Source organism: Octopus bimaculoides, chromosome 9 (assembly GCF_046866305.1).
Source record: "Octopus bimaculoides isolate indiv1 chromosome 9, ASM4686630v1, whole genome shotgun sequence".
In the NCBI taxonomy this organism is placed as follows: Eukaryota; Metazoa; Mollusca; class Cephalopoda; order Octopoda; family Octopodidae; genus Octopus; species Octopus bimaculoides.
In genome coordinates, this window is record NC_142936.1 from 9,462,444 (window position 1) to 9,477,504 (window position 15,061).

Below are 15,061 nucleotides of genomic sequence, written 5' to 3' on the forward strand. Positions count from 1 at the left end.
CTTCCTCCTCATAATCATCATCCTTTAAAATCCGTTTCCCATATTGGCATTAGGTTGGATGGTTTGACAGACTCTGGCTATCCACAGGGTCATGTTGAACTCCAGGGTCAGCTTTGGCATGTAATCTATGGTTAGATGCCCTTCCTAATGCCAATCATCTTACAGTGAGAACTGGGTGCTGTTTTGTTTTTTGTTTTTGTACCACCGGTATTAGTGAGGTCACTGAGTAAGTTGTAAGACAGAAAAGGACAAAAGAAACAGCCCCAGTGACCAAGCAGAGAGGATGTGTATTAGGGAAGGGTAGATGGCTTCATATCAGGTGCTGAGGGGCTAAAATGTGATATATAGAGAAACACATGTGGGGAACAGAATTTTCTTTTGCAGAGCTAATTTGGTTTAAGTCTAAGATATTTTTAAACATAAATACTTGGGGATAGATGGCATCTTTTATTTGGTACCCTAACAGTTCTCTCAAAATATATCGTTGCTATTATGTGAAAGTGACGGGAGTCCAAAACATTGCTTTTTCAGAAAATAGAAAAATAGTTTTACCATTCCATTTCTTTTTACATTAGTAACAGTTTCAGCTCAACAATAATACTTTGTTGGGTGCACAAAATCGTGACTCCATGCATGTATAATGTTTTCAGTCAAAAATATTTTTGCAAAACTGTCATATGTGGGACTTGTTACACTTTAGAGAAATGCTAAACCGTTGTACTACACGTTGACAATTTTCTTATCTTGGCATCTGAAGCAGCTGAAGATACAATAGTTTGACCAAAAGAACTGGCTATTGCAAGCAAAATTAAATATTGAAAAAATGCATTTGGCCAAATTTGGACATACAACAGTTTAACACAATAGCAACGATACGTGTGTGCATACATACAGAGTGTGATAACAAAAGAGATCAAAATGGTTGGCGATGGAGAGTGGAGGTAATTTTTTAAATGGCAACATCTGTCTCGTATAATGATGAGTGGGTGCTGTGTTGTGGAAAGAGTGTGCATTTGTGTCTTAGAAAGCGATGAATGAATTAATAGATGGGCTGCTGATAAAGTGTGCATGTAAACATGCAGTTGTGCATAAGTAAATAGATTATTTGGCAAGCATAGAGAGAGAGAGAGAGAAAAAGAGAATAACCATTGCACATCGCTATGTAAAGTTCTGTGTTTGTATGCACAGAGAGATAAGAAGAGGCAGGATGTATTCTATTATGTATGTGTACACATTTGATATTTTAATATATAGGACCATGATTTCATTTCATAGTGTACGTATGTATGTGTGTACATATATATATGTGTGTATATATATGTGTGTATATGTATATATATATATATATATATATATATATATATATATATATATACACACACACACACACACATATATACATTTATATTTGTGCATATGTGTGTGTGTGTGCATATAGTTATAGATGTATGTATTCATTTAGTTATATATAAATATAAATATATATATATATATATATATATATATATATATATATATATATATATATATACATATATATATATATATATAAAATTATAAAATATGTATGTATGTATATTGTGAGTGTTTATTTAGCTTAGGACATATTCATGTGCATAGGCTTTGAGAGCGATAGTGTAATGTTCATATATACGTGAACATTTGAATGCTTAAAGTCAGGCATGTGTGGTATACACGTAAGAATGGTTACATGATTGATTATGCTAATGACATACATGTGTAAGTATGTATATATATATATGTATATACATACGTACATACATATATATATATATACATATATGTATATGTATATATCACTCTTTGTATGTCTTTCTACATATATTTGTATGTGTATGTATATATATGTATATCATCATCATCATCGTCATTGTTTAACGTCCGCTTTCAATGCTGATATGATATATAAATACATATATATATATATATATAAAGGGTTGGATGAATCACTGGATAGCTGGATGGATCGATGGATGAATGTATATGCTTGCATTATACATTTACATATACTAGTATATATATATACATGTGAGCACAAAAATGGATTTAAAATCAATGATAATTGTATGGTTGTGTACAGATATTCATGTACGTATACACACATACATACATGTATTGATGTATGTATGTGTATATGCATGTTTGTAAATATGTATATATATGTGTGTATTTGTGTGCAAAGTTATGTGTCATCATGTGTGGTTATTTTCATGCGTACACTTCCATAAATATTCATAGTTTAGGCATCACTAGGTTGATAAATAGAGAGTGATAGTATGATATTCATATATACATAATATATCAAGACAAGGCATGTGGATCACTGGTCACAGGTCTGATCATCGAGTTAGCCATTGTTGTATCTCCAGGATTGCTTGTAGTTAGAGAGTTAGGTTCATATAAAACCCAACCATGTATAGCTGTACATCAAAAGTAGTGCGTATGTGTGTGTGGATCTCATGTCAATGGTATGTCAAAGGTACCATAGAAGCTCGATTGATGCCAGTACCACCTGAATGGCTTCCGTGCCGGTGGAAAATAAAAAGCACCATTCAAGTGTGGTTGTTGCCAGTGCCACCTGACTGGCACCCATGCCAGTGGCACACAAAAAGCACCATTTGAGCGTGGTCATTGCCAATGTCACCTGACCAGTCCACCCCCCACCCCATCCCCCGTGCCGATGGCACGTAAAAAGCACCCACTACACTCTCGGAGTGGTTAGTGTTAGGAAGGGCATTCAGTTGTAGAAACCTTGCCAGATCAGATTGGAGCCTGGTGCAGCCTCCTGGCTTGCCAGTCCTCATTCAAACTGTCCAACCCATGCCAGCATGGAAAGCGGACGTTAAACGATGATGATGATGATGATGTTTTCTGTCTTGAACCCTAGGACTCACCAGACCAGTTACTTGGTTTCTATAGCTTATAATTGACGGCATTGACATCGTCATCATCATCATTACCATCTTCATTATCATCGTTCTTGTTGTCATCGTCGTCATCGTCATCATCATTTTAACATCCACTTTTCTTTGCTTGCATGGGTCAGACAGAGTTTATTGAGAAAGATCTGTCTTTGACCCATGGAAGGTAATGTTTCCCCATGGTCAGACATGTTATGCAGAATATTAGAAAAGATTGACATTTTGTTACAACAATCACAGAATGTTGAGACAAGGAGACATAAACATAGGCACACACATACATACACACACACAGACACACACACACACACACACACACACACACAAACACACACACACACACACACAAATATATACACATTTATATGACAATGACAGGCTTCTATCATTTTCTGTCAAACAAATTCATTCACAAGATTCGAAGCTATATTAGAAAATGTTCTTGCGACAGTCTTATTCCTAAAAAAAGATATTTGCTTCATTAGAAAATTGTTGAAAGTTTCTGATGATATCAAGATATTGTATGACTCGTTGCCATTGTTGAATTAATCTTTATGTTAAAGAAAAGACTTCCATTAATTTTGTAAGCAGTCAAAGAAGAGGCAGATGTTGTTCAACCCCCTTACTTTAGCTACATAATTGTATGTACAATAATTTCCTTGGTGACAGTTTAATCACACTCAGAATAAAATAACATAATTTCAGAGAGTAACAATCAATAAATCTCTGAACTTTTAACTCTCACATCAATCAAAAGGTGAAGATATTAACCAGCATGATAGAAATGGTAAGGAAGACCTTTGTTGCTTGTTCTTAAAATATGGCTGTCAGTTTATAGAAGTCACTAGACAGAATCGTTTAATCCTTTTAAAACCAGCCTATCTGAGACCAAGACCACCTCTATTAAAGTGCTCTGATAGAAAATTCAAATCTTTGACTGAAACTTGTTATTACAGGAAAGATGGTATTAGATTTCAATAGGCAAACATTTGTCTGTGTTGTCTTAAGTTAAAACTTATTTCACTAAAGTTAGCACCAGCCTTGATTATTTTTTGGAAGTTAAAACATAAATGTAGGATATAATAAATCTCTGAACGAGGTATAAACAGTAGCAGCACGACAACGGGAAGTATATTTGCCACTTAAATGCGGCTAACCCCTAAAGGTGAATGCTACTGTAGCTTGTAGCCCCAGGAGGACACTTCCTCCAGCTGGCTATTGACACACTTTCTGTGTCCTGTCGGTATTTGCAAAGGGAAGTCATCCTTCCCATCGTCGATCTGACGTGATACGCACGGACCCGCGAAGGGTAATTACCTAGAAACCCGGGTCCGTGCGTATCATGTCAGATCGACAATGGGAAGGATGACTTCCCTTTGCAAATACCGACAGGACACAGAAAGTGTGTCAATAGCCAGCTGGAGGAGATGTTCTCCTGGGGCTACAAGCTACAGTAGCATTCGCCCTTAGGGGTTAGCCGCATTTAAGTGACAAATATACTTCACATAAATGTAGTATATTCTGTTGTAAATTCTTGTTAGAAATATGAACACAAATGGGTATAAAACACTGCAGTTTTCTCTTCTGCGGACTTCTTCCGCTAACCTAGCACCACCCCTGCCAAAGATTGACATGTTCCTTGCTTTTAAAGCTGCAGTCAAAGTAACTGAGATTTGTCTCTGCAGAATCATTTTGAGATATAAAATTTGGCTCTACTCTCTATATCATTATGTGAATAACTTGCCATGTTTTATAGAATAGTGCTACTTAAAATGTACTTTGGTATCAATAACTATAACGGGATGCTATGTTTAGTGACTATAACACAGAAGAGTGTGTAACTGGTTACAATACAAACCGATGTATTTAAACAGCATTTAGCAATATATATTTTTTAACTCTTTCCTTTTTCCCTATCTCTCTCCTTCTTTCTCTCTCTCACTCTCTCCTGTCTTTCTCTCTTTCTATTTTCTCCCCCTCCATCCTTGGCTGTTTTCTCTGCAGTTCACTAACATAGCAGATATGGCTTATGATTTCGAGCTAAAGCAACAATATAACAACATTTATGTATAAATTACATCACAGTGTTAGGAAAATTGGAGAACAGTGAGTGGTAACAGAAATAACTGACACCAGTTTCTTGCACGTCGCAATAGTAACTGAATACCAGTGGCAGCCATCTGGAACAACTACTCTCCTTATTTGTTATAATTAGAAGAATATTTTTCACTGCTTTGCTGCACATTGGCGTTCTATTCAACACCCGATAATGCTTATGGCTACTCAAAGCCCTTGATCAACTGACTTGAAACATTTCCCTTTGTTATTCATTGTATCGTTTAATGTCAGAAAAGCCAACACATAGAGATTTATCACACAAAAGTCTAGTAAAACTTGTGCTTAGTTTGTGGTGCTATAAAAGAGCAATTCTACTTGCATTGGTGGAGAAGGAGGAGAAGAGAACGAAAGTTTGGCAATTGTTGATTTGATAAAAATTCTATTTTTGATTATTTCCTCTATATTTATTTTGTTTGATTTCGTCAGCCCCCTTTTATTCCAGGCAATTCTGCATTTTTTACGGGAGGCTTTTGAAATAGTTAAAATGATTAAGTCTCGGCAACAGAAATAAATCTTTTGTTTGGCACCGAAATCTGTACAAAATGTAAATCTACCTTTACTGTGAGATCTAAATATCTTTTTTTTTCTTTTTAGAGAACAATCTAATGACATGACTATATTTTTCCAAGTACATGTTTTGTACTCTTTGGTCCTTTTAATCTAACATTTCATTTCATATCAACTTTTTTTTTTTTTTCCTTGTTTTTTTTTCCTTTTTCCTTTTCATTTTTCTCTTCAAGAATTTTTGATATTTTGTAGTTTTGAAGATTTTTGAAATTTTGCTTCAGTAACTTCTTTAATACAAAAGGGTTAGAAATGACATTCCTGAACCATAAATTAGACATCGTGTACTCTGATTGTTAAAAACAAAGTTCATCTCAGCATCACTCTCTCAACACATGACTGGCTTATTCAGTAAAATTTTGGTAATTTGACAGGAAGTTAATCAGCTACCATTATTCATTAGTTCACTGCTAATTGCCTGTAACAACTCTTTCAAATATGGCAAATATAATTCTCTCTCTCTCTTCTTTCTTTCTTTGTTTCTCTCTTGTTCGTTCTCTCTCTTCCTCTTTGTCTCTCTCTTTCTTTCTCTCTCAGTTCTTTCTCTCGCTTTTCCAATCAATTTCTTTCTCCTCCTCCTCCTCTCTCTCTCTCTCTACCTACCTCATTTAAACATTTCATATGTGTCTACAATGAAAGAGGACACACCAGTCACTTTTCTTCTTCTACTACATCATAAATCTGTCTTGTCTAACATGTACATCTATAGATATGACACTGTTAATGCAAAACTTGTCTAAGTGAAGTTTTCATTGATAAAAAAGATGACACACATATATTCATTTACTAATTAAGAATAGCTCTCAGTATTATTGATACTACAGTAGTCTTCCAAAGATATGTTGCAATCCTATAATAAGTATTAATTAATTAATTAATGAATTAATTAATTAATTATTTCAAAGCATGATTGGAAATGATAGAACTGTTATAACAGGTTTCCAGTAGACAAATCACTGGTTCGTTGTATTTCTAACAGTGAGTGTGATAAGAGAGTGTCTGTAATTCACTGCAGAACAAACATCACAAGGAACTTCATTAAAAATGAACACCAGTTTTTTTCAGTTTTTTTTACAGGTGTTTGTTATATTTTTTTCCAGAGTTCAAATTCTGCCATGGTTGATTTGTGCTTTTCATCCTTTTGGGTTTCATAAAATAAGTACCAGTTGAATACTGGAGTTCGATGTAATTGATTAGCTCCCCCCCCCCTGAAATTGCTGGCCTTGTGCCAAAATTTGAAATCAAAATATATCGTCATCATTTTATGTCCACATTCCATGCTGGTATGGGTTGGACGTTAGTAGAAGATAAAATGCACACACTCACATACACACATACACATACACAGACATACATATGCAGATACACACATATATGCACACACACATACATGTACACACAGACACACACACACATACACACACAATACACACACATGCACACACATACAAACACCATACACACACATGTACACACAGACACACACACATACACACACTATACACACACTATACACACACAGATACACACACATACACACATGCATACACACACAGACACACACACATACACACATGCATACACATACATGCATACACATACACGCACACATACATACATCCATATGCACACACACACACACACACACACACACACACACATGCACACAATCCTATATACATGATGGATTCCCCTCAGTTTTAATTAAGCAAATTCTACTAATGTGGCATCGGTCAGTCTTAGACTATGGTATGGACACTTACCCACTAAGCTTCTGTCCAGGGCCTTTATGGGCCTTAATCTCGCCCTGCACACTGGTATTCTGTTTCCACTTCCTGCATCTTCTCTTGCTACTCCAATAACTACTCAGCTGACCGCCGAGGTCGACTTTGCCTCTCATCCTTTCAGGGTCGATAAATTAAGTACCAGTTGCATACTGGGGTCGATTTAATCGACTGCCCCCCCCCCCTCTCCCCCAAAATTTTGTACTTTGTGCCTAAAATAGAAATGAACCTCTACTCAGCTGATCTTGCTAATTTCATGCTCCTTCCATCCGACCAAGTCAACACACCTATCTCTCCTCCTTTCATCACTTGTACCGTGTGTCCCCATTCTTCTCAGATTTCTCGTTAAGCATTTCACCTCAATCCTCCCTTTCCTTTCCTTTCCAGTCCTGCAACCTCTGGAATCTCCAACTCACCCACATTTATCTTCCAGCCATTGACCTTCAATTGTTCCAACTGACCATTAATCACATTGATCTCAACAGACTTACAAAGGTTATGGGCACTTAGCTTCGTTTTCCAACAAAGCCAGATATATCAGGACGATTTAAAGGATTAACTGCAGCCCAGAGGGAAAAATATTTTATTGACGTTCCTTTATATTTTTTCATATCACATTTTATAAATGAAAGCCTCTTTCGTTACAGATCTTCAATGAGTCAATCATTTATGAGACCAAAAGTGAAAAGAAAGCCTCTGGGAAATTCAGGGGTATTTTTTTTGCTTGAAAGCACCATTTCCTTGTTTTGTCAGTTTTTTGTTCTTTTTTTTTCTGTATGTGTATATGTGTTGCTGATGTTTATATCTTTTATCGAGATAAATCAGCAAGGTAGCAAACTTAGTGTTGAAAAAAAAAGATGGAATGTCTTCTTAGCTTACTAGACTGCTATTCAGGTAATATCCTCAGTAGAAGAAGGGATGTGGAGGCGCAATGGCCCAGTGGTTAGGGCAGCGGACTTGCGGTCATAGGATCGCGGTTTCAATTCCCAGACCGGACGTTGTGAGTGTTTATTGAGCGAAAACACCTAAAACTCCACGAGGCTCCGGCAGGGGATGGTGGCGAACCCTGCTGTACTCTTTCACCACAACTTTCTCTCACTCTTACTTCCTGTTTCTGTTGTACCTGTGTTTCAAAGGGCCAGCCTTGTCACACTATGTCACACTGAATATCCCCGAGAACTATGTTAAAGGTACACGTGTCTGTGGAGTGCTCAGCCACTTGCACGTTAATTTCACGAGCAGGCTGTTCCGTTGATCGGATCAACTGGAACCCTCGACGTCGTAAGCGACAGAGTGCCAGAAGAAGGGATACCACAATGAACGCCGTGTATCAATATCTGAGTTTTGTTGTCCCACAAGGAACTTTGTATCAGAGACTCTTCCCCACATGTTCTAGGAAACCACTATTTATCATCCTCACAGTTCCTGTCAATGCACTGTTAGCAATGTCTGGCAAGGGAGATAATTCCTTATGTGTAAAAAAAAAACCCATAAAGCATCTCAGAACATTACAGTGGCATTTATTCCAGTTCTTTACATCCTAAGTTCAAATCCTGCCTAAGTCAGCTTTGCCTTTTATCCTTTCGGTGGGGGTCATTAAAATAAAGTACCAGCCAAGTACCGGGGTTGATAGCATTGTAACGAAGATTCAAAAGATGATCAGACATCACAAGCAAACAACCACGCTTTTTATGTGATCAGTCTATTAACCAATCAATTGCATGGACAGGTTTTCTTGAACATTCTATAATTTGACTTCTAGTCCCCTGTAAAATCTATTCAGTGTGCATTTTTATCAGCCAGACAACCCAGGAGAGTGGTTAAGACTGATGGCACAGATAGATAACAAGAACCTCTTTCACCACAAATATAACATAATTGTTTCCAGTTATGCTGAGCAAGCTACAGGTTGCCATATCAACTCCAAGCAGTAGGTTTCTCTCAGTTTGTATTTATTGCTATGGTTATTTGTAAAAGGCCAATGCAGTTTGTTTTTATGCGTGATAATAAAATCTTGTTGAATGTCCACAGGTGCTGTTCAGTTACTTCTATATACAGCCCCAAGGAGCATATTTTCATTCACCAACTAAACAAATCAACACCACAGACTCAGCTGACAACCTTCTTCCCTCAAAGCAGTTGGCCTTGTACCCAAACTAAAAACCATTCTGTTTTTCATCCTTGAATGTTATTTATGGTCTGCATTGAACTAAACATTCAACTCTACCACCAGTTTCTAATGCAATACCTATATGTCTAGCCAGAAATGTTAGCACACTGGGTGAAATGCTTAGTGGTATTTCGTCTGTCTTTACGTTCTGAGTTCAAATTTCTCCGTGGTCGACTTTGCCTTTCATCCTTTCGGGGTCGATAAATTAAGTACCAGTTGCATACTGGGTCGATCTAATCCACTGGATCCCTCGCCACAAATTTCAGGCCTTGTGCCTAGAGTAGAAAAGAAATTTTTTTAAGGTGGTGAGCTGGCAGAACACACATACTCACACACACACACACAAGAATTGGATGACTTGGCCATAATGGACTCTTCTGTTAAGAGTTAAGTGTCTTTACAACAATAGATTTTTCCATTAAGAATTAAATGACTTAGCCATAAATGATATTATAATAGACCTTTTGACTAAGAGTTAAGGGACTTCGCCATAATGGACTCTTCCATTTGGGAGTTATGTGACATAACCATGGATACAGTGTGATGCTGGTAAAAGGATGATGACTCACCAACCTCTTGGATGTCGAACATCCAAGAAGAGCTAGTCAACTTGGTCGTTTCAACTTTCAAAAACAACATCTACAAACAGTGTGAAACATTACAGCCTTCATTCTATAGCTTATTAGTACGACATAACTGCATTGCTGGCTGCATCAGTGAATTTGTTGCACTCAAAAATACTGATTCACCAGCAAGCAGCGTGAAATCTTGCATCACTTCCTGGGAACCAAAATAGCTGCATGGTCCATAATGTTTCTATTTTTCCTGTATTCTGTGGAGCATGGAAATAATTTTTATTTATTTACACGGTTATTGATCTGTTTTGTTTTCAATCATTTGACCAGAACTTATTAGATCTGCTCTAAACAACAGCAACAACAACCACAACAGTTACTACAACAACAGCAACAACTACAACAGGTGTATAACAAACATTAGTTAACCCTTTTGTTACGTTTTTTTTTTCTTTTTTCTGATCAAATCCAATATGGTTAGTGCAATTAATTTCTGGAATAAAAAAGAATTTGGTAAAATAACTTTGTCATTACTAACATGGTGTTACAGCAATGAGCTGGCAGAATCATTAGCACGGCAGACAAAATATTTTACACTCTAAGTTCAAATAGTGCCATGGCCAACTTTGCTTTTCATTTTTTCAGGGTTGATACAATAAGTACCAGCTGATCAGTGTGGTCAATGTAATTGATTGACATACCCTCTACCCCAAAATTGCTGGCCTTGTGCCAAAATTTGAAACCATTATTAAGCTGGTGCTTAAGATATCAAGCTGGCAGAATCATAAATATGCCTGGCAAAATGCTTAGCTGTGTTTATTTCAGCTTTACATTCTGAGTTCAAATCTTGCTGAAGTTAAAACTTTGCCTTACATTCTTCCAGGTTCAACAAAATAGAATCCCAACCAATTATTAGCTTTAATGTAATTGGTTAAAATCCTGACCTTGAAACTGCTGGCCTTGTGTCAAAATTTGAAACCATTATTGAGGATTGTTTGGAACGAATTGATATAATATTTTGATAAAAGATTTTACTTCAGATCAGTAAATGGAAATTTGTCACGGGGCTAATGGACAGCTAGAGAAATAATCAGGAGAACTCACATCAAGTAAGTGTTTTGGCCAATTAGTTCCTGACACACTAAAGGACCTGGGCCAACCTAGGTCATGACTCCTAGGTGTCCTTCTGCTGTTTTCAAACTGCTACCTTTAGTGAAGATTGAACCCGCAACCTTCAGATCATCTTATTTCTTTCACCTGTGTTGTCACTTGGTCACAAAGACCACTGAAAGAACTTGCACAGTAGACCCATTTCAACCTGGATTGTCCTCCGAATACTTTGTATTCAATGGCTTGCAGGATTCTATTTCATTTCTGGCTGTCATTTCACTTTGCCAATAGCCTCATTGAGCTCTTCTCAGCTGTGTCTGACAGGCGTTTCATTGGTGCTGTTCTATTGCAGCCTTTAATTCTAAGCTGACCCAGTCGGCTGTTGGCACATAAAGGCTACAACAAACTCACATGCTTCAATTTCCAGTGCCACTGTGTGCATTGATATCCTTTTTGTCAGCGCTTTCACAACGTCATCATATCTTCTGGTGTTCATATATTTGGCTCTCATAAGGGACTGTCAGCTCAACCAAAAGGATCCTGGTCCCAAGATCACTTTAAAAAGGGTCGTTTGCGTTATAGAACCAGGGGTGGTCTTAGGCCCATTTGTATCGAAAGAGTTAATCTCCAGCACGTACTGGTTGAAAATGAAATAGATATTCCGATACTCCAGACCTGCTTGAATCATTCAGTAATCCTTCAATGTCAAGGTCAAGCAATAACCTTGACCTTAGGTCAGGGCCTTGACACTTCGCACACTTACAAATACTAACAATTGTGATCTTAAACGCTCCTCGATAATAAATCAGGTTGTTCATTGAGTAAAGTAAAATGGCGATTGGAAAAATTGAAAATATGTCTGAGAGGGTGGATTGAGGGTCTTTGGGTTAAAGATGTACATGTTGCAATGGAGATGTCATTTGTCAGTGTATGTGTGTGTGTTTATAGATATATACGTATGCATACAGAAATGTGTGTGTGTGTGTGTGTCTGTGTGCGCATGTGCAAATACAGCTCCATATACATGCATGGGCATTTATATGAACATATATACATGTATATTTATATGTAGGCATTTATGTGTAAATATATATATATATATATATATATATATATGGTGTAATTAATTTAGACATGGCCGGGGCCTACACTGGCTGAAACCCATCGAAGTTATAAATATATGTATGTATATATACATAGATAGATACATATATATATATATATATATATATATATATATATATATATATATATATATATATATATATATATATATATATATATATATATATATATACATACATACATAGATACATACACACACACATATATATACATTCATACATACACATATACATACACATATATATACACACACACACACACATATATGTATGTATGTATGTATGTATGTATTAGCAAATGTGATTTGGAATTTGTATATGCTGTTTTTAGCCTTTGACCTCAGATGAAATCTCAACTGCTCTTTCTCTCACTTTCATTACGAAAACTCTTCTCTCCTCCAATCTCCACCTCCCTTCTGATTGGTCAATGACATTGACCTAAGTTTTAATTTATTGGCTGACACTGATCTTGAAAGGTTGTAAAGGTCACGGGGCCTGCTACAAGGTCATTATCAAGTCAATAAAACAGTATTAGAGTCTCCACCACCACCACCGCAATATACAGCCTTATCTGTTTACCATTGTATAGGAAGGAAGATGGAATTGCAGGATGTCCGCAGAGAGTAATGATATATGTACTGTAGATTTACTTATTTATGTTTTTACTTCTTTGGGTTGTTTTTTTCTTTTTTTACCAATGCTGCTCAGCAAACCTTACATGTTGGACAATCATTGTTATTTGCTTGTCTTCCAAAACCTGGTATCCATCTCCTTTTCTATCCATCTATCTATCTATCTATCTTTCTATCTATCTATCTATCTCTTCTCACGGACGTGCTGTCACATCGGCTGCGAAGGTAAACGTTTATTTGACCATTTACTGTCCACATTTTGTTGGAATTTTTAAATAATTTTGTTGCGAAGCACCTAGGCTTCATTTGTGTGTATTTTCAAGGGCAGGAATTGGCCCCCAGGGGCAGTTTCGGCCCTAGCAAAATACAAAAATTTCCTTCTTGACATTTGAAAAATGTCGAGAAACATAATTTTGGAACGCTTGTCTTGTTCTTTTGACAAGCATTTCCCGAGGCTTCAGATGCCAGAAGAGAAAAAAGAACAGAATAGCGCGTGCTCATGCAGTGGCAGGAACGCAGTTGCTGTAAACGTCACAAAGACTGTGAGTACAGCTACTAACAGCCCTCTCACCACCACCACCACCACCACCACCACCAACACCAACAACAAAAACAAAACTGTAACCAAGGTTACAAAACCATGCGTGAAAACCGTCACAAATGTCTCTGACGTAAGCACCACTGCTGCTGACGCCATCATCACCACCACCAACGACAACAACAACAACAACAACAACAACAGCAACAACGACAACAACAACAACAACAGCAACAACAAGGAAGTAAAGTTATCGGCCGTCAGCAATGACACCATCACCTGTTCAACAAACTCTGCTGCCACTACCACCACCTTTGAACCAGGCAGTACATACACCAACATAAACAAAAATATCCAGAAGAACATGTCCGCCAGCACAACAAAAACAAATTTCGCAAATGCTCTAAAGGAAAAAAGAACAACAGTGACATTCACACAAAAACAAATAAAAGACACAAAATCCCTTCTTACGAAAGAAGGAGATGATGTCAGAATTAACATCCCAAAAGATATTATAGAAATGAAAAACAAAAAGTGCATCATTTATAAACTGGTAAACACAAAAACCAGACGTGTAGAAAATGTTAGCACAGATAAAATTGAAGTTTGTCTTAGAAAAATTTGGCCTTATCAGAATCATGTCACCTGGGGAAGGAAATTCGGAACGGTGCAAGTAAGGTTTCTGGATGAAAATTTAGCTAAACAATTTTCGACACTCTCTCTCCGCACAGATGACTTGGTAATGATACCGAGTTATCTAGGACAGAGAGTGACCAAAGTTATGATAAAAAATGTGCCATCGGAGGTGGACACCCAATGGCTGATATCGGCCGTGTGCCTGGAAATGGAGGAGGCAAATATTTTGGAGATTACGGTCGGAGAGGAAAAGAACTGGGGAGGGAAAAATCTGGAAATCCTTCTCCACATCACGGAGGAGGCTTCACAGAAAATTCCTCCAAACATTAGATTGGCAGAGGACCACAAGCTGTATGTGGTGGTAGAGGGCAGGCGACCTCGCTGTTACCTATGCAACAGCGAAGCACATCTGAAAAAGGACTGCCCTCTGGCCGCTAAACAAAAACAACAACAACAACAACAACAACAACAACAACAGAAGCAACTACCAAATACCCCCAACAGAAAAACCTTACTACCAACACCACCAGCAACGCAAAAAACAACAACAGAAATATCAGCAATAACCACAACAGAAAAGACAACAGAAACTGCAAAAACAGAAGAAAAAAAAGAAAATTCCAAGACTGCCTCTCCCTCCCCCATATCACATACACCACACATAAATAACAAGGAGCCAACATCAATAAAAACAGCAACACAAACATTCACAGAAACACACACAGACGCACAAAATTTGCCGTTACCTCTTTCTGACTCCTCAGATCTCCCATCATCCGATGAAGAGAGTGGGGAGGAGTGGAAAATAGCTACGAAAGGAAAGAGGAAGCGCAGTAAGAAGAAAACAAAACAAAATGCAAACACAAAC